At 35.1% G+C, this 22365-nt stretch overlaps 1 long non-coding RNA gene across 1 annotated transcript in view; it reads left to right on the top strand.

Moving 5' to 3' along the window:
• The window catches only part of LOC128559125 (uncharacterized), a 65049-nt gene extending 46265 nt beyond the window's left edge, over nucleotides 1-18784 (top strand). The window contains exons 6-7 of the long non-coding RNA XR_008372206.1: nucleotides 9982-10083; nucleotides 18731-18784. This is a non-coding gene — a long non-coding RNA (uncharacterized LOC128559125). The remainder of the gene's footprint in view (nucleotides 1-9981; nucleotides 10084-18730) is intronic.
• Nucleotides 18785-22365: the final 3581 nt, after the last annotated feature.

The following is a 22365-nucleotide window of genomic DNA, read 5'->3' as shown; positions in this document are numbered from 1 at the left end:
TTTTGTTAAAATTGAATGTGAATAGGAGTCAAAAAAAGGAGTAGGTTTTATTTATCTTTGCTATTGCAAAACACAATAGGAATCTCTGTAAATGCAAGGATTTACAGGGTTACTGCCTGCATTACTGAATTGATTCAGAAAATTGTGCAAGCACTTAATACAACTTTTGTAAATTTTCTTTGATATTGGTCTCTAATTTCTGCAAAAAAGTAGGTCACAAGGTTGATAAAATGCCAGTTAAGAGAAGTTACTTCAGAGTAATGTCCCTAGAATTAAAAACAAAAAAACACCATAAGCAGATCTCAAAGAGTTACTGCATTGATCAGCATTGTTGATAATTAATACAAAAAGGATGTTCTGACGGCCAATTAGTTGCTATATTGTTTGTTACTGGCACTATGTTACGAAATGACAGATATGAACTGGTTTAGGCTTGAGAAAATAAAATTGACAGTGTTGCACGAAAGACCCTGAAAATACACAGGACAGTCGGACTGTAAACCTGATTTTTTTACAGGACCGGATAATATTTTACCAGACCCGATTTTTTTTTTAATAAAATTATTGATAACATATTCTTTAAAACTGGTATTTTAAACTAGTCATATAGAACAGCATAACACAAATTACATCCTTAAAGTTTATTTCCACTTATAAAATGAAACAGATTTCAGACTAATTAAGTTTTCAGGCTGTAAAAAGTCTCCCTGTACTTGGAATCAGTGTTGTTTAACTTTTTCTGTCCTTTGGCCCATGGAGTCCATTCAACATATGTGAATAGATCTAGAGTCCCGCATAAGCCGTTGCTAGGGGGCTGAGAGAATATCACATTTCATTGGGCCCATTTCAATACCTTCTCGCGAACAGACTCAGTCAAAACCCGAGTCGTTTGTTATTTCTTCTTGGTTTCATTCTTTTGCTTCCAAAGGATCAATTAGTAATTTACCAGATTTATTCAATTCATTTGCTAAATCATCGCTGTTTTTTTAATTTTTATTTAATTAAATTAATATTATAATTTATTATTTTTTAAAAAAATTAAAATAAAAAAAATTAAAATAATATTAATAAATTATGAATAAAATATAATAATTAAAAATTATTTAATTCCTTTAATTAAAAAAAAAAAAAAATTTAAATAATTTAATATTATTATTAATTATTAATATAGATTTTTAATTTTTATTTTAAAAAAATAATATAATTAATAAAATTTATTATTTTAATTAAAAAATATTTTTAAACATTTAAAATTAAATAAAAAAATAAATTCAAAAAAAAAAATAATCAAAATTTATATATAAATAATATTAATTAAATTTTTAATTTTAAAAAAAAAAAAAAAATTTTAAATTTTTATATTTATATTTATAATAAATAAAATTTAAATTTTAATATTTTAAAATTTAAACAAATTAATAAAAAATAAATTAACTAAAATAAAATTTAAATTTAATAATTAAAAATTAAAAAATTAATTTAATTTATAAATTTTTATTTAAATTAATTAAATAATAAAAAATAATTATATTGATAAAAAATTAAAAAAAATAAAATAAAAAAAATAATTTAAAATAAAATTAAAAAAAATAAATAAATTAAAATTTATAAATTTAAAATTTAAATAAAAATTTAAAATATAATTAAAAAAAAAAATTATTAAAAATAAATTATTTTATATTTTTAAAAATAAAAATTTTTTAAAAAATTTTTTTAAATAATTATATAAATTTAATATTAATTTATAATAATATAATTAAAATAATTATTATTTTTTTAAAATATAATATATATATTTAAAAATTAAATATTATTAAATATTTGAATAAATTTTAAAAAAAAATTAATATAAATAATTAATTTATTAAATTTATTTAATAATTAAAATTTTATTTTTAATAATTTTATAACCCCACAGAACATCAAACTAAGATGAGAGAAGTCTATGTTTGCACCGAGGCACTTAGATGTTGCCATATAAAGAAAAGAATGACCTCGGAAAAATTCTGTAAATTCCCGTTGGTACCCCGTACATAAAACGAGTACCCTCCAACGCTAAGTACGCATCCAATGATTACGCGCGCGTTACTTAGAAATTGTCGTGAACGTCGTTAGGTTTCCACGTTTTCTATTTTAAAGTACAAAGAAACAATCGCATTACTACAATCTAGTTTGACATCATTTCTCTGGATTCCAATTTACAATTTAATTATGAAAGCGAACTTTCGCGAAATCGAGGAGGCTTACTTCTTATTTTAACATTTGACCTGTCAATTTTTAATCAGGACACTCGGTCTAGTGAACTTGATATAACATGCCGGACCGATCAAAAATTACCCGGAAATGTCCGACGGTCCGACGGCTTTCCGCGACCACTGAATGTAGAATTCCATCTTGTTAACTCCAGCAAGGACTATATTTCTTTCACCAAGTACTGAATCCAAGCTTGCTTTGCTAATCTACAAACTTTTTTTTTGAGCTTTTCTTTCATAAATACTCTTAAAAACATTTTGCAAGTCATTATTTCTCTGATCTTTGACAATGAAACATTCAGTTGAGAAGGTGGCATGCATTCCTCCCTTGCACTGTACACCCGCCCCTCCCTTGCACTGCACAGCATGTTTGCTGCTTTCACATGGAAATTCAAGTTGAAGTGTTGGAGAAAATAAGTACCTAAATTGGGAGGGAAAGATTAGTCCTAGTTTCTCATACTTATTTTAATTAAGAAAACAAGCAGAGTTTTAGAGTATGTGGTGTTTATCAATCCCATTATCCGCTATCTGAGGTATACTGGTGGTCCCTGGCTCTAACCAGTATCCTTAGGGAAGCGTCACACACATGGCCACTAGGTCAATCATCCGCCATTCATTTCATTTAAGATCTTCATGAAAGTAATCTACTTTCTCATATTTAAATGTAGAACAGACTAAAAGGAAAAGATCCATAAAAATCATATATTAATGCTAAAACTGCTATTCAGTTTTCTGGTTTATTTGTAATTATAATGACGAATAAGCAAAGAGATAAATAAACTGGCTCCTCTTTCATTGTAAAATACCCACCATCAGTGGCAGTAAATGTATGACTTCATTAAGAAGTAAAATAAACAAACAATTCCTAGCCATTGTGTTCCAATATCAGAATACGGAATATATTATTGTCCAAAATAGAAAACCATATTCGTACATTTTATCTAGAATTAATGGCTCTGTTTTTCAAGATGATTAATCTTGATCAGGCATTATTATAATGAATCATTTAATAAATTTCAATTGCTGATCCAAATATAACCTGCTGATTCCGGGGGTCTAATCGGGAATGATTAAGGTACAGTCTATTCATAATTGTTTAATGTTTTTATGACTGATAAAGGCAGATAAAGAGATGTAGGAATATTACCTATTAAGCATACCTTTTATTGTTACGAACTTTGTTAATAGGTACTTGGCTACATTTTATAAGAATTAATTTAATAAAAATTAATTAAATGGTTACACTTATTGTTCCGACTGTGTCATTAGTACTGGCTACAATTTATAAAGCATATAACAATTAAGTAAATGGTTACACTTTAAATTTGTTACGAACTTTGTCATTAGAAACTGGCTACATTTTGTAAGAATTTAACTGATTATGCCAGAGAAGTTTGGCTACTGAACTGCTATTAGTATAAGCAGATTGAGTTTCATGCCATATATAACGTTATTTCACAAATACAGTATTCCAACCATGGTTCAATAACTGGATGTAATTTTTCAGATTAGATTAGTTCATCATAAACCCATTAAGGAAAAAAAAATTTAAGACAGGTTACAGTCACTGTAATGCATAAGCTAGTACATATTAATATTTTTGAGTGTCAGACGTAAGAGGGAGGTGCCAGCCAATGCATTAATTAGGGAAGGTCAAAAATTAAGTCCACTGAAACAATGTTGACTAATAGTTTTACATCGTACCACCACATTATTAAGCTAGTGCTGTTTGGTTGAATCAAGCATATAATGTTTATTAAATGCAGGCATTGACAATGTCTAGATTCAATGCAGTAAAAATCATAGTAGTGTTTTAAGGAAAGATGTCTGTCAACTATGCTTTTGCCCCCACAATTAACTACAGTTTAAGAATACAACCTTATCATTTATTTTTGTCAACTCTTATAGATAGCCAGTATGGTAGGATAAGACAAAGACACTTGGCTACAGTTTTCTAGAAACTGCCATTTCATCTGCATCTTAAGGTGTGGTATTTGGACTAATATTTCAGTGGCAAGGATGATAAGGTAGGAAAAACGCTTATTCTGCCACTGTTTGTGTGAAAGAGTACTGTATGAAAGTGTTTAAGTCAGCCCTTCAAAATATCAAGTAAAAGGTACTACCAAATCATGAAATATGTGCATGAGTTTTTTTTGTAGCCAGCCATTTTACTTGGTTTAAGTGAAAATCCACACATCACAATCTGACGGTTGCTGGTCATATTTTTAAATTTTTGCATTTGAAGGAACATTTTTTTATTCATTAATTTTTTATTTGTAAATGAAATTTCAGTGTTCTACTGAACAATCATTTAAGTCATAACTCACTATCATAGTGTGTTTTTTTTGAAATAAGAATGTCTTTTAGGTGTAATTAGGTGTTAAATCAAAGTGAAGGTTACAAAATTAAATTTCTGATCCAGACAAAGTATTATAAACACCCTTGGGGTTTCATCCAAAAACTTGTCCAACAATTAAAATAATCAAACTCACAGATCTCGGGGAGAACACTGGAATTTCATTGTTAGGACTACTGGGTACTAGTGAAAAAAGCCAAAGAAAAACTGGGCTTCTATGTTAAAATTAAACAAACTACTTCTTTCATATTTGATAATTTCTTAATAATAAAACCCCCTGGTATCTGTAGGATAAGTATAGAATAAAGGCAAAGGTTCAATTCTGGCTAACTGGTTTTGTATGAAAATTGCTATTTCAACACATTCTAAAGGCAATGTCACACTTGGCCATCATATATTTTTGACAAAATTTCAGTGAAAAAGACTGATATGGTAGAATGTAGGAGATCATCAGCATTCCCTTCTATTCTGAAGCTGTATAATATAAATATCTGATAAATAATGAACACATTGTTTTTCTTACTTAACAATACACCAATACTCAAATGGCTTTACCTATACATTTAAATAAAAGATTGAGAGACCTGTTTATAAGTGATTTTATAAAGGGAAGCTAAACCTTTAAACTACAACCGTCCGACAGAGTATTTTCAACAGAATTTACTGGCATATATGACAAAAATTAGGCACTGGTTAATGGCTAATCACTATCTAAAATATTATATTGAAAATGTTGTGTCAACAGTTTCAGAGTTCAAAGGTTATATTTATGATTAAATAGTTTTAGTTAGAATAATTCTATTCTTAATCTACCATCAAGGAAATCTGAACATTCTCTTTTGAAACAATATTACTAACATGACTCATTGATTTGGAATTGCTGAAAGAACATATGGATGGAAACAAGTCTATTTACATAGAATAATTGTCAGTCTCTTTTTCAACATACTTGCTTTTTCTGGTCCTCATGGCTCATATTTGCTCAAAACAATTGTCCAATTCTGTTGCCGGTGTGGATATATCAACCACGGTATCTGTCCCATACTTCACCCACAAATAGCTTTCCAGTTCTTCTAAGAGTGGAAAACTCAAGACCAGTTGGCTGTGGCCAAACTGCTGCGTGAAGAATTCCAACCAAGCCAGCTCTCTCTCAGCTTCCGAGGACGAAATTCCACAGAGCCATCAAACCTCCATAACACCTGTCCTTTACTGTCCAATAAAGTCCTATAAATCTGTCCAAATTAGCTGTCATGACAACTTTAAAAAGGAGGAATTCTACAAAGCAGCCCCCTCCCAACACCCACCCCCCCCCCCCCCCTGTTCCCATCCAACTATTGCTGGAGGAATTCCACCAAGCCCCCAATGACCATATACTGCTTTCCAATAAGCTTGTCGAGACAACTTCAAGGAGGAATTCCTACCAAGCCAGCTGTCCCATCCCAGCTAATGCGGAGGAAATCCACCAAACCACCTGATACGTACCTATACAAGGAATTCTGCAAGCCAGCTTCCCCATCCATCCAGCTTTTGCAGGAAGAAATTCCACCAAGCCACCTGCCCCAACCTGCTTTGGGGAGGAATTATCCAAGCACCAGCTTCTTCCCAGGGCCAGCTGTCCCCAACAACTGTTTTGGAGGAATTCCACCAAGCCACATAATGACCTATAACTTATGGCCAAGATAGTTGTCAAAACAGCTAAAGGTCCCCAAACCAACTACTGATGATGGAAATCCACCCAGCCAACTCTGTCCCAACCAGCTATTGCGGAAGAAGAGCAAACCCTGGCCCAGTACAGCTAATTGAAAGGAATTCTAGTAATCCGTTCTGTCCTGTACAGCTATTGAGAGAGGAATTTCCCTAAGCCACTTGCCATTACTGTTGCCATGAGGATAGATAAACAGTGGACACGAAGAAAAATATTTTGCTCAACTAGTGTCAAGATTTGCTTACTTTCATGTAATATAACAAGGGCCAATCCAGCAAGAGGAATTTATTTTTGGTTCCTTCTAAGCAGCAATTGTTAAAAGAAATTGAAAATAAATACATTTACAAAACAAAGTAAAATTTCATTTTAGAGTCAGGTAGTTACTACACAGAATTAACTGTCATTGAAGAAACATAAAACAAACCTTTTCTTGACAGGTCATTTAGTATAAACATATTTAGTTCTGCATAGTGACTGGCAAAATAACTGTAATATAGTAACAAGTGTTTTGAAAACAATAAATAGACATGAAGACACCAAGTCACATTTCATTGTAACAGAAAATATTGAAGGTAGTTTGTATAGTTTAAGGTAGTCCATTAACCTGTTGCCTAAAGATCAAATTTACTTTAAATTTTTGTGTAATCATTTTCATTATTTTCAACAGTGTGTATAATATGTATACAAAACTGGTTTGTACTGGTCTTCAAATATAATAAATACAATAGAATTCCATTTAAGCTTTTGTTCAGTCAAAAAACTTCATGTTCAAGACACGCACCAAAGAATTTTCCTCCACATACCAGCCTGCACATCTGTTAGAATGGCAGCATTTTGTCCAACTGGTTTCTAGTTTTCCGTTTCAAAGACAATCAATGATACTTAAGTATAAAGATATATTTAGAGTTGAAGGTTAATACAAAAAAGTTTGGTTGTGGACTTCCTCCAACAATAAAATCTACATTATATATGTGTTTATTATAGAGCAGTACACGATAGTGTAACATGCTTACATACTGACTGGCTAAGGAAATAATTCCGTGAGGTTTACTTAAACCCTGGACAGTACTTCCGGACTAGTACTGTTTTAAGCCACTGTCAAACTTGACAGTCCAAAGACACAATAAGGAGGAACCATTTCATATTGCTCCAACTCTGAACCGAAGCCAGAACCGATGAAAATCCGAAGCTGATAAGCTTAATTGAATCTGTTTAAAGTAATTCAATCTAATGAAATCCTATGATTTAATCAACAATTTCACCTGTATTAAATATAATAAGGAAAATTGTGAATTTTTGGAGAAAAATTACCAGAACAAAGGGATGGTATGACAAAAACGGAAAAGATGCGCTTTAGAATGTTTGTTGAAAAAAACATCATTTATCATGAAGTTAAATGTTAAATGAAAAAAGTTACTATATAAATAATGTTTTACAATGTAAATGCTTTGGTGCATTGAATAACCACACCTTGTATAATGCAGTGAAAAGAAAGTGCAAAGTTGAATGAATGTTAAATGAATTTTAACTTTGAAATTGTGCGAGTGAATATCAAAATTCAAAAGATAAAAGTAAATTGTATTTTAAAAACACAATGCCCAGACAGAAGAACCTAATGATTTTGTTAAAGGCAGTGGCAGAGTTAGGTTATTCTGTTAGAGACATAGGCATGGCATATAAATTTAGTATTTGTTTTGTATTTGTAAGTGGTAAAAAACTTTTTGAGTTTATATTTAATTGTAAAACACAGTGCACGGACTTAAAGTTGATTTAATTTTTGAATCACTCTGGCAACGTAATTATTCAGTTGATTTAATTTTCTAATAGTTCTCATTTACATAGGAAAAATGCACAAAACTCGAGTAAGTATTGGGGCTTTTTTTCTGCAATAGAAAGTAAGTATAATTACAAGTAATTAAGTGATCTTGTATAGATTTGATAACCACACAAAACCCGGTGTATGATGTGTTTGATCCTCTTCACTCTCTTTATTAACAAGTAATTAAGTGGCAAAAACCATGTTAATTTCATATAGTAAAGAATGGGTTGTACAGTAGCCCATATTGTCTGCAGTGAATGCAAGTATTGGTTTACTCTGTTGAGCTGATAACAAGACACTCACATAATCAGCCCCAGTTTTACAACAAAGAACATTTTAATATTGAGAAACCAGTTAAAGCTATAGAAAATAACATTTTGAAATAAATTCCATGTAGCCCTACAGCAAGAGGATTTTAATTTTCAAATGTTAATTTTTTCTAAATATTGGCAAAGTAGCAAATAGCTAGTAGCCTTTTTTTTTATTCAGTATTTATATGGTTTTGTATCTGATGAAGCTTGGCTATCTTCATTTTGAAGTTTTCTTTTAATTAGTATCTTTGCAATTGACTTTGTTCAGGTGAAGGTAAGAAGAGGAAAGCTTGCAATGATATCAAAGATGTAGTTCCAGTAGAATTAAGATAGTCTGCTTTAAGCACACCATGGAGATTTTTTTAACATTACTTTCAGTATAATAATTTTATGCCGCATTCAATTTTGTTATGGTCTTTTAGATTTAGCAGTAAATTATATTGTTAACTTGGTATATAAAGATTCCTAATCGATAGGTTTTCCATTGGTGAGTTTTCTGAGCTGTTTTGCAGGTTTTTTTTCCCCTATTTTATACTGAATTTCGAAGCCTGACAGATCCTTTACTGTTGATCCACACAGCTAATCGATGCCATTTATACGATGCCCTGTGCCATATAATCGCAGCGTGGAGTAGTGTTGGAGATACTGGTCTACAATATTGGGCCGCAGTAGGTTTAGATGCATGGTTTCCTCCATTGTTGAAGAGAAGGGAAGCGGAATTGGTCCAGGTCTTTTCGCCATCCAATATACAGAGTTGTTTTCTATTTCCACATTTCAAGGTCAGTCTGTCCTTTGATCCTTTTGTCTGCCAAACAAGACTACAAACGTTACCATTTGAAGGATCCTGTGACAATATATCCGCAAAAAGGGGTCTTTTGGGATTAACAGATCTCCATTTCGGGCCAGCGGTTGTGAGCTAGACGACTGTTGTTCCTGTGTTAAGAGAGGTGGAATCAAGGATTTTCAAGATTTGTCACTGTAACTAGGTCTTAATCTGCCTCAATTGCTGATATCTGTTGCAAATACACTGGAACAGAACTTCTTTTCTTTTTCAAGGGACTTCCAAAATGTATTTTTCATACCAGCATAGGCAAATATAATTGTTATAACTGAATTGTTTTATAAGCTATCTGAATTTTTACCAAATGCTGTCAGATATTTTTTTCATTTTTTTTTTGTATTCAATCTAATTTCTTTTTAAGACATGTTATAAAGTAAGCACTTGTAACTTTACTGGACATGATAAGGCCAAGGTGTAGCTGATGGTCAAAAATAGTGACAGTTAATACAATCTGTACAATACAAAAAGAATTTTCTTTGAAGAAAGCCAGTATCACAGTAGAAATTAATATAAACTTTGTTCCTTTATTTAATAGCCAGATCCAACAGTGTACAGATCTGTGAAATTAGATATTTCTTTATTTAAATATAAAACTTTTGACAGTATCATTTGATAACTTGATTCTACTAGTTTCGATTTTTAAGCCATGTTCCATTCTTCTGGCAGCTTTTTCTTTCCTTTTTATTAATAATTTCAGGATGTGAGTGGTTGTATTCCAATGGCTGTAAACATGAAATCACCTGGCCTTGTGTGGAAGATATCTATGATGGATCAACCAGATGTATACCTCTAATTTAAAGTGAGTATTGTGTTACAGAACTTACTTAGACAGGGTTTAGCTAAATCAATTGTCCGACTTACAGTCACATGGATGTCACCTTATTAGCTCATCTGAGCACGAAGTGCTCAAGGTGAGCTTTTGTGATTGCCCTGTGTCTGTTGTCATCCGTCTGTCATCAGTCGTCCATCCGTCGTCAACAATTTGACTGTTAACACTCCAGAAGTCACAATTTGGCCTAAACTTAATGAAACTTGGTCAGATGTTACCCTTAAATAAAATCTGGACAAGTCGATATTGGGTCATCTGGGTCTATTAAAACACGGACACCATGTCAACGTAAAAGCCAGTTAACACTCTAGAGGACACAATTTGACCCAATCTTATGAAACTTGATCAGAATTTTACCCTCAATAAAATCTTTTGACAATTTTGATATTGGGTCATCAGGGTAAAAAACTAGGTCACCAGGACAAATAAAAGGAAAAGCTTGTAAACAGGCTAGGGGTCACAATTTTGGCCAAGTCTTAATGAAACTTGGTCAGAATGTTACCCTAAATAATATCTTGGATGAGTACGATATTGGGTCATCTAGAGTCAAAAACTAGGTCACCAGGTCAAATCAATGGAAAAGCTATTTAACACTGTAGAGGACACATTTATGACTATATCTTCCTGAAACATAGAATGTTAATCTTGATGATCTTAAGGTCCAGTTTGAATCTGGGTCATGTAGGGTCAAAAACTAAGTCACCAGGTTAAATCAAAGGAAAAGCTTGTTAACACTCTAGATGCCACATTTATGACCATATCTTAATGAAACTTAGAGTGTTAATCTTGATTATCTTAGGTCAATAGGTCAGGTGAGCGATACAGGGCCTTCATGGCCCTCTTGTTTTACTGTATAACAGTTACACGAACAAGTTTCCTGCCCGCTTAGCTCAGTACGTAAGAGCGTCGGTCTACGGATCGCGGGGTCGCGAGTTCGATCCTCGGGCGGGGCGCATGTTCTCCGTGACAATTTGATAAATGACATTGTGTCTGAAATCATTAGTCCTCCACCTCTGATTCATGTGGGGAAGTTGGCAGTTACTTGCGGAGAACAGGTTTGTACTGGTACAGAATCCAGGAACACTGGTTAGGTTAACTGCCCGCCGTTACATGACTGAAATACTGTTGAAAAACGACGTTAAACCCAAAACAAGCAAACTAATACCTGAACAAGTAGGAAATATTTCTTGGCAAAAAGGCTCATGCAGCAAGCTAAATTGGCAATAGGGAAATAAAATGAATTTGTTGTATTCTCTGTAGCAGATTCACTCTTGTATTGCACTTCAGACTGCCTCTGCACTAGACTTTTGATATGGTCAGACAAGATTTGTGACACACACGCACACATACGGACTGGAGTAAATCAACATGTCTCCCACACCACTGTATGGTGGGAGACATAATTATGAAATAATTTTAGGGGAGTGGTGTTCTAGTAGATAAGGTGTCGGCCACCCAATCCAGGCGTTGTGGGTTAGAGCCCCACTGGGGTCACAACCATGACCTCATATGACACCAGTACTGGTTTTTCCAGGAAGTGGACTCGAGAGCGGTTCCAATAAGCTTGAAATTTTCATCACAATCAAGCTAAAACAAATTAGTGTAAACTAATCATGAAATAATTAATAGACCAGGACATTTTATCAAATTGTTTTCATCAGGTTCAGAGCTCTGTGTTCTTAGCAATGTTTCAAACATGTATTTTACCTGATTCCACCATTGTTTAATATTAGAGGTAGATGACAACCGATATTTGGCTTTTAAAAGGAATAACTACAGTATTCCCAGGCATGTCAATAATCACTTTAAGTTAACCTTTAGACAACTGGTGGCAAGTTTTTGCCTTTGCAACCAGTGCAGATCCAAGATCCGCCTGCACATCCACATTCAGACAGTAAATTTCCAGTGGAACATCTCTTTGAATAAGATTTAGTACTGCCCAATCTGAATGATGAACCTGTCCATGTAGTCCGGACCATAACTTGACATGCATGGAGAATCTTGTTATATTTGGCTGAATGTTTACCTCAATGAGAAAGGTGTGTCATGCGCAAACCCATGTTCCTATCAAAAGGTCAGAGGTCCCGTGGAGGTCAAAGTCCAACTGAAGTTTGTCCGGAGCATATCTTCTTCATGCACGGAGAAATTTTGATGTAACATGGCAAGAATGTTCACTATTAATAAGATGGAGTGTCAAGCGCAAGAACCCAGGTCCCTAGGTCAAGGTCAGGTACACTTGACAGCCAGCGGGCTCGCCAATCTGCCCGTGGGCATACCTTGTAGAAGGATTTAGCAGTGGTAAATGTTTCAGCACAGTATCAAAATGTAAGATTAGAATCTTGAAGCAATGAGCATAGCAAACACAACTAGAACCCGAACAGTAAAACAGTTCATTTGCAAGTTTAGGCAAGTAACAGAAACCTCAACAAAATTTCATTTCATAGTGTTAGATCCTTAAAGAAATGTAATGTAGTTTATTACATAATATGAGAAGTTTGTGATTTTTAGTCATCTGAGCCAAAGGCTTCATGGTGAGCTTTTGTGACCGCTAGTGTCCGTCGTGGGGTGTGCGTCCGTCACAATTTCTAAAAAATCTTCGTTGAAACATCACTGGGCAATAATACTCAACTTTACAGATTGATCCTTGGGTGACCCGCAACCAAAAATGTTCAAAGAATTGAATTCTATGCAGAAATCTGGTTTGTCATGCAACCGAAAGGAAAAACATTAAAAATCTTCATGTCGCAAACCGGCAAGGCATAGAGCTTTGATATTTGGCATGTGACATCATCTAATGGTCTTCTATGGAATTGTGCCCTGGGGTGAAAATAGGCCCAGTCGACATTGGTCATGAGTATTGACATAGACTTATATAGGAAAAAACTTTAAAAATCTTCTTGTCTAAAACCACAAACAAGGCCTTTTGATATTTGGTATGTAGACATTGCCTTGTGGACCTTTACAAATTGGTTTCAATTATTACCCTAGGGAGAAAAGAGGCCCTGCCTGGAGGGGTCTCAGTTTTACATAACTAACATAGGAAAAACTATAAAAATCTTCTGCCAAAACTAGAAGGCTAGGCTTTTGATATTTAGGATGTTGCATTGCCTTTGTGGTCCTCTCCAAAATTGATAAAAATCTGCCCTGAGGATGAATAGAGACCATCCCAGGGGGTCCAAATATAACATAGAATTATATAGGGGAAAAATAAAATCTTCTTGTCTTAAGTTCCAAGGGCTAAGACCTTTGATATGTGGTATGAACATTGCCTAGTGATACCTAACAAGAGTTTTTCAAATAATGCCCCTAGAGTAAAGTGCCCTGCCCAGGGGGTCACGTTGTTCTATGAGTTATAATAGGAATATAAACTTCAAACATAATCAGATTAGACATTATCCTAGACTGTATAATTATATTACCTGATGATCCACATTCGCTATGGGGTCACATGCTGTGAACCTTGACCTACTGATCTACTTCTTTGTTTTTAGCTCACTCTTCACATAGTAAACAATGTGAGCATTTTGATCACTCCTTCGTCCGTTTGTATGTGCGAACGTCCAACATTTCCTTGATCTGCATGAAGTCGGTTTTATTTATGATTTAATTTTAACCAAACATGCACACAACTTGTACACCATAAGATCTCAGTTCCTTCATAACTGGCCAGATCCCATTATTGGGTTCCATAGTTATGGCCCCTGAAAAGCCAAAATTAGCAATTTTACCTTTTCTGCACAATAGCACTTATATTTATGATTTATTTTACCAAACTGCACACAACATGTTCACCACAAGATCATGGTTCCTTTTCTAGGAGCGGTTGGGGGGGGGGGCCAGATTCCATCATGGGTTCCAGAAGTTCTGGCCCCTTAAAGGCCAGAAATAGCTATTTTGACCTTGTCTGCACACTACAGCTTCATTTATTAGCTTGACTAATCAAAGAAAAGGGAGCTATTCCCACTCGCCCCGACGTGAGCGATAGCGGAGCGTCCCACAAACTGTTACAGTTTGCAAACCACCTAAATATCATTAAAGTCCATTGAGATATTTGCTTTCATATTTGCATCTACTGATGGTTTACCATCATGACCCCAGTCTGTAACAAAGGAGGAACAGGCAACCTCTATACAAGCATTATGACTGAATTATGGCCCCTTTCGACTAAGAAAAAATGTAAAAGTTTGCTACCCCCCCAAATATTTTTCAAAGTCCATTGAGATATTGCTTTCAAATTTTGCATACTTTGTTTACTCATCATGACCCCATCTGTCAAAAGGAAGAGCAACTCTATCAAGCATTTTGACTGAATTCTGGCCCCTATCGGAGCTTAGAATAATGCTTATTGTAATGCTAAATTTACTCATTGCTTATATTATACTATCAAGCACTGAGAATAGTCGAGCGCGCTGTCCACTGACAGCTCTTGTGATTTGAATTAATCAAACTTGCACAAAACTTGTGTCACCATAAGATATCAGTTCCTTATTGAACTAGCCAGATCCCATAATGGGTTCCAGAGTTATGGCCCCTGAAAGGGCCAAAATTAGCTATTTTGACCTTGTGTGCACAATAGCAGCTTCATTTATGATTTGATTTTAACCAAACTTGCACACAACTTGTATCACTACAAGGAGATCTTGGTTTCCTTTCTAGAACTGGCCAGATTCCATCATGGGTGTCCAATTTATGGCCCCCCTTAAAGGACCAAAATTTGCTATTATATGGCTTTTGCAGCCATATAGAAACTTCATTTTATTGTTTGATATGATACAAACTTCAAAGTATCTATCAACAACAACAATCTAGGATTCCATGACAAATCTGTCAGAATCCAGTTAATAGGTTCCAGAGTTATTTTTATATCTTGATTACCACCCCCTGATTTAAATCAAAATGGATTTTAATATCAGTTAAAGTACTTTTAGGACTTATTTGAAATTTCATTGTCAATAGATGGACAGAGACAATCACAAGGTCGATAAATATGAACTGATATTTATGTCAAAATACCTCCCTTTATTTCAAATTTAAAATGATATATCCAACTAATTTAAGATACTGATCTGAAATTTCATTTACGTCAACACATGGACCAATCAGGGAAATAACTTATGACTGAATTAATGACAAATTACCTCCTTTATTTTATGTATACGAATATAACACAGCCAGCATCAAATGAGATGGTTTTAAATGTTATATAAGTCTTCCCGGGTACAGGATAGTCATGTAAGTACAAAACAGCAGCATTTGATCCTAGGACCCTCAAACTTGTATGGAAATTTGGCCATGACAAGGTCAAAGTGGAGGGACTGTTACAAAAAAATGATTATCCTGAAGATAATTTATATAATGTGTATGCCTATGTGCCACTATGTCCAAATTTACATAACCATTTGCGCAAGGGTACTCAGGTGAAGCCGATACAGGGCTTATCATGGCCCTCTTGTTTTAAATATTCTGAAATTTGAATGGCATGTACAGTTTTGCGCACCGATCTTAAAACTGACTTTCAGTGACCATGAATGTGACCTACTGACCTACATTATAACATTTAGCATCAGTGTGCCAGTTTAAACGTTGGCTTGTATTACCAGGTGAGTCGATTCAGGTCAACATAGAAACCCTCTTTGTTCCCTTTAATATGAAAGACAGGCGAGCCAGTTAAAGAGACCGACTTTAGGGAAGCAGCAAAAAGGTCCATATGACAGAGAGTCTCTTAAAAACAGTATCACTCAAGCAAATTGACCGCTGGTTTCATGTAAACATAATTATACTGATTGATTTTTTTTCCAATCAATACAGCAATATCGGAATACTTATATATAGGCCTCTTATAAGGAAGAGTGAAAACTGTTTTTAAAATAAATATCTTAATTACATTTTGATAAAATAAAACCATCTGAAATATTTGTATCATTCATTAAAATTTAACTCATGATCTGCAAGAGAATAAAGGATGAAACAGTAGATTGGATTTTAAATATAAATGTTCCATTAGATATAAGATGAACAATTTACACAACTGAGGTTAATGTTCAGTTGTTTCCGTTGTGGATTAATGGGCCTGTGGATATATTATTCCATTTAGTTGAAATGCATCTTTAAACCATGTTTGATATCCTCGTTTTCCTGGTTAAAACACCACATTTCTTTTTGTAATTCACCGTGAACATTGTTAATTATGCCCTGACTCCAAATTCTTCACTACGACAGCGACTTTATACGCTGGTTTTCCCCGATCGAGCAATTCTAGTGCCTTAACATGCTGTTCTAATGTCAGAACAGTTCTTTTTATGCCCCCGAAGGGAGGCATATTAGTTTTCAACTGTCCGTCCGATAGTTCGGTTCGTTAGACACTACAATAACTTTTTTGCATGAAGGCACTCGCGAAACTACTGCACCCAGGATTCTTCAAACAAACACGCTGATAGTACTTATGAGAACACCTGCCCTTGTGCGCACGATGTACTTTTTGGTCACCAGGTCAAAGTAGTTGCAAGGTCACAGGGCCAACTTTAACTTTATTGAATGGAGGCACTTTACGCACGAACCACTGCACCCAGGACCTCAAACTGCAACATGCTTGATAGTACTTATTGATTATTGAGTACACCACCCCTACTGACTTTGGGGTCACCAGGCCAAAGGTCAAGGTGCTACAGGGGCATTTGTCACCATTAGGGACAGCTCTTGTTTACATTTTTCACTAGCCATATTTTGTAAACAAATGCGTTCTCGCCTCAGACAACTTCACACGAGATAACGAACAGTAACTCTGTCGGGTACATTAACTTGCCAGGGAGCATGTCAGAACGTTCAAATATCGATTCAGGAGCCTGATTTACAGTCGCTTGTCCACGATAAGGCAGGGGTTTCTTAATCGACTATTTTTTAGCTCACTCTGTCAGAGGGGGGGTGAAGGTGGGGTGAGGTGGGATAAAAGGGTTTAAGGGTTGTGGGTTTGGGTGGGATTGTGAATAGGTGAGCTTTTGTGACACGCAGCGTCCGCGTCCGTGCTTCGTCCGTCCTCCGTAAACTTTTTGCTTGTACCAATCTAGAGGTCACATTTTTTGTGATCTTTATAAGTTGTCAGATGTTCATCGTGATGAGATCTAGGACATAGTTCGAAACTGGGTCACGTGCTTGTCAAAAACTAGGTCGTAAGGTCTAAAAATAGAAATAACCTTGTGACCCGTCTCTATACGGCCATATATTTCACAGATCTTCATGAAAAATTGGTCAGAATGTTAACCTTGAAGATATCCTAGGTCAAGTTCGAAACTGGTCACGTGCCGGCGAAAACTAGGTCAAAAAAGGTCTAAAATAGAAAAACCTGTGACCTCTCCTAGAGGCCATATATTTCACAAATTTTCATGAAAATTGGTCAGAACGTTCACCTTGATGATAACAGTCAAGTTCGAAACTGGGTCACTTGCCTTGAAAAACAGGTCAGTATCAAATAATAGAAAAACCTTGTGACTCTCTCAAAGCCATATTTTTTCATGGATCTGTAAGAAAGTTGGTCTGAATGTTCATCTTGATATATCTATGTAAATTTCGCAACAGGGTCACGTGCGGTTACAAACTAGACAATAGGTCCTAAAATAGAAAAACCTTGTACCTCTCAAGAGGCCATATATTACATGAGATCTTCATAAAAAATGGTCAGATGTTCATCTCGACGAATCTAGGTCAAGTCGAAGTGGGTCACGTGCCCTCAAAAATCTAGGTCAGTAGGTCAAATAATAGAAAAACTTGTGCCTACTCTAGAGGCATTATTTTTCATGGGATCTGTATGAAAGTTGTGTCTGAATGCACAGATTGATGATATCTATGGTCAAGTTCGAAAGTTGGGTCACATGCCATCAAAAACTAGGTCAAGTAGTCAAAATAATAGAAAAAACCCTTGTGGACCTCTCTAAAGGCCCCCCCCCATAATTTTTCATGGGAACTGTATGAAAGTTGTCTGATGTATTATCAACTGGTCAAGATGGGAAGAGTGACGATTCAGGACATCATGGTCCTCTGTATAGTAAATTGCGTCCAGAGCATAAAATAGGTCGCATCAGACAGGGATCAGCTGAATTTAGGGGTCGTTAAGCAGTCCTCAACTATTCAAAAAGGACTACCTGCTTATGATTTAAATGTAATTTCTGAAAATTACATTAGAGTTGATAGATATATGATATATTCAACAATCTTAACCAACAGGCAAGTTTAAAACAGTATAAAGCTTTTGGAATATCAATATTTCCATATATCCTGATTGTGCAGCAAAGATAAGTAAAGGGGAGGTAATAACAAAGTTTACAAACTGAATTTTCAGAACCGTTGGCTAGATATATATTAATTTTTTTAAATTAAGTAAATATTTGACGAACATAATCAGAAGTTTTCTCATGTTCATGTGAATGTAAATTTACTAAATTCATGCACAACTACAATAACTAATCCGGTTGCTAGGATAGGAAAAATCAAATTTTTAAAATACCTGAAGTGGAATTTCGACATGTATATGCAGTTGGTGAACACACCCGTAAGGTAAAGATCATTAATTTGTTAAACTTTCGACAAATCCCTTACCTAATCAGAATCTGATGAAAATATCCAGTTCCTGAAAATCCCTATGGTTGTGGGTGTGCATAACAGAATATGAGCCAGGAAGACAACAGTAAAAGACCAGACATTTCCGTAGTTAGGAGAATCTTCATCTTCAGTGAGTATAATTACATCTATGAGACTTTCTCCAAATCTGTTTTATCTAAAACAACTTCTACCCTTACCTTGCTAATTGTGTTAATGAACAGTTCCATCCTTTCAGTTTGGACAGAACCATTAACTGTTATAAGGGAGTCTTACAGAAAAGACACTGAACTGAATGCGAACCAGAGCAGATCTTTATCATACAGCCCAGATGTACAGACAGATCCAGATCTACACTGGTCCGCAAAGGCAGAATCAATCTGTCTAAGCATGTTAAGGGTTAGAATTATAAGTAAGAGCCGCAATAGGCTTATGAAAGAAAAGAGCATGGATCCTGACCAGACTGTCAAGGAAGCACAGGCTGGGTCAGGATCAGTGCTGTCCGCTGAGGTTTCTCTAATGCAATAGGCTTTGAAAGGAATGAGCATGGGTCGTGGTCACAGGCGGGCTGATCCAAGCTGCTCACAACGCTGTGTTGGTTTTCTCAAGGGTGGCGGCTCAGATACGCTTTCAAACGAACCAGAAGCCGATATAGTCCTAGGCATAACAAATGCAAACTCCACAGCACAGCCATATAAAACGCACATGATATTCTGAAACATCCTGTTAGACTCACATTAGATTAACAATAGCTAACGCCACTATTCAGGGAACCCACCGCTTCCAGGCCAACTGAACCGTTCCTTGAAATATTACATTCCATTACAAGGCCCTATAGACCGTACTGAAATAATAAAGAACGAGCAAAAAAACCCAGAAAAAGTCGGAATATATAGATTTCTATACTGTATACTCACAAAATTGGCCAGAGTCCTAAACGCAAACAACTATAAAAAGAGAACACCGGTCAATGCTTCCCTGTCTTACAAATATCACGTCTTCAACTCCAACACATCAGTTGAGAATTTAGTAGTGTAACACCTCCTAAGTCCATACGTGAGTTGACAATCATAGTAAAGTGTACTTGGTGATTATAAGATGAAAAAAAACGCCCACTTTAAAAATGATATCTTATCACTACAAAGCCGCGAAATATGGCAAGCTATTGTAAAAATACAACCGTCACACGTCTGAAATTGACAATAAAAACGGTATTGGGGCAGATGACAGCATTGTCCGAGCTTATAATCGACTGAAATACATATGACAAAATTGCAGACCACCCATAAATCTGCATCACCAGGTGAAAAATATGCTTAATCAGCACTAGAAGTCCAACACAAAAGCAACCTAAGACAACTTAGAAAAGTCCTAAACGCTTGGTGAAAAATTTGAGTCCTGTATTTTAGTTTAATAAAATTTTATCTAATATTATACCCCACTGATGAAGTTCAAAGGTGGTATATAGGAGCTGTCCCATCTGTCCATATTATTCCATCCAAGAATACTTGTTAACCTAACAAAACTATTTGGAAGGTTTAGTTGAAACTATTACAGACTGGCCGTGGCAGTATATGACATCAGGATGTCATAATACAAGATAATCTAGCAAAGGGAGATAACCGGACCCTATATATTTTTCCATTATGTGTCTTAAACCAGTACTACTTTAACCAAGCGACAGTAGAGCGAGGCAAAGTATTCATCCCCATTAGGGATAGCTCTAGCTTATTTTTTAAGTTCTAGCACCTATTAAAGACCTAGAAGCAGGAACGATTTCACATCTGACAGGGACTTGAACAACAATGTCTGGAATCAGTTCGGCGCTCAACTTTGAACCCCGAGGCGCACTAATAGTCCTCGAATTTGTTGAATATGTCACTGGAACAGTCCTTGAAAAGTCCGTGAATTATTTCCACAGAAAAGAGTAGGAACCCTGACCAATTTTTGACAAATTTTCATAAAGAAGAAATAAATAACATAATCACCTTTGTGCATTAGTAAAGAGACCAACAATTGAAAAATGAAGATCCAATTTGACACAAAAATGTTGAATTCCAGTGATTACATGAAGAGATCAGCACAGTCAGATAGTAAAAAATAACTTCTTGTGATGCAAATTCCTGTTTAATATTTAAGGTGTAGCAGCTCATCTTCATGTCTATTAGACTTCAATAATAGGTATTAAACAAAAAGCTGTGGTTTTATGTATATTTATGTCTCCCACCACACAGTGTTGTGAACATATAATTACTCCATTTTGTCAGTCCGTGTGTCTGTCACAAAGCTTGTCCGCACTCTTAAGTTCGAACATTCTCTAACGATTTTTCACCAAACTTGAACAACATCTTACCAAGAGACCACAGCCAAGTTCCATAACTAGCCAAACCGGTCCAGGCAATTTTGGGGAGATACAGCCCTTAAAATACCGGAAATCAGACATTTTTTACTCTTTGTCCCACCCTGTCCGAACATATCTCATCCAGTCTTCACCAAACTTGAACAAAATATTCGTTGACCATAAGACACAGCCAAGTTTGATACATAGCCCAAATCTGCCCAGGCACTTTTGAATTTGCCCTTGAAAATACTGCTTGCATCCACTCCATCCAGACCATCTAATCCAGGGGCGTCGAAGGTGTTTGATAAGGGGCCGCGAGGAGGTGGGGAGGGGGTGGGGTTAGGTAACGGGAGGGGCATCTCCACCCGTAAGGGGGACCTCCCCCTGATTTTTTTTAAAACAGGATCATAAGGCGATTTCAGGTGCATTTTAAGGGTACTAAATCGCATCACAATTCTCCCCACAGTATTTTCTTACTAATATACATGATTATAAGCAAAAAAAAAGTTTTAATAAACACTTATCAGAATTAATAATGGATAACCAATACAAAGGAATGCATGTAAGTTTTTTTTTTGTATAAATGTATTGAACAATAATCATTCATGATAACATTCATTTCTTAATTTTTTTTTTTGGAAATATCAATATTGAGTAAAAACCATTTATGTAAATAATTTCCTTACATCTTAGCGGTGTGAAAAGATCTACACACTTACCTCTTTCGATTAATAAAATCATGATACTTATTTTTCTGATTTTACTAAGTTAAATACCTTAGATCTTGCGGCTGGTCGTAAGACATGCCAATTAAAACATGCCTGATTTGTTCATGCGTAATTAAGTCCAATCACGGACACGTGTGTATGACTCCAATTAACACCCCCGATCGTGTCATCCCCCCGTCACCACACTCGTGGCCTTCCGTAAACAAATTCAATAATTTGATTCAACACAGAAATAAAAAGGTGTTATGTAAAGTTCCTCGAAAATTTGTTAAGGAAGCTTTTGACAATTACGTAAACTATCCTGGATGCTAGACCTTGTTTCTTATGAAAATGATTATGATAATACTGTATGTGATTTGCTGTACTTGTATATATTATTTGTTGACTTTGCCATTCTTGTATGCATTGTAAATGGCAAAGGCAAACTATTTTTGCTAATATGCCAATAAAAAGAATGAAATGGACTAATCCGGCCAGCGTGTGTATTGTTTACCGCGAAGCAAAATTTAATATACTTTACAAAGAAATTGGTCCGCGACCTGCGACTCCAACATATGAAAATTTACAAAAAAGTCGTTTTTGGCAAATATATTG

Source organism: Mercenaria mercenaria, chromosome 8 (assembly GCF_021730395.1).
Source record: "Mercenaria mercenaria strain notata chromosome 8, MADL_Memer_1, whole genome shotgun sequence".
NCBI lineage: Eukaryota > Metazoa > Mollusca > Bivalvia > Venerida > Veneridae > Mercenaria > Mercenaria mercenaria.
This window is presented reverse-complemented; position numbering and strand designations above follow the sequence as displayed.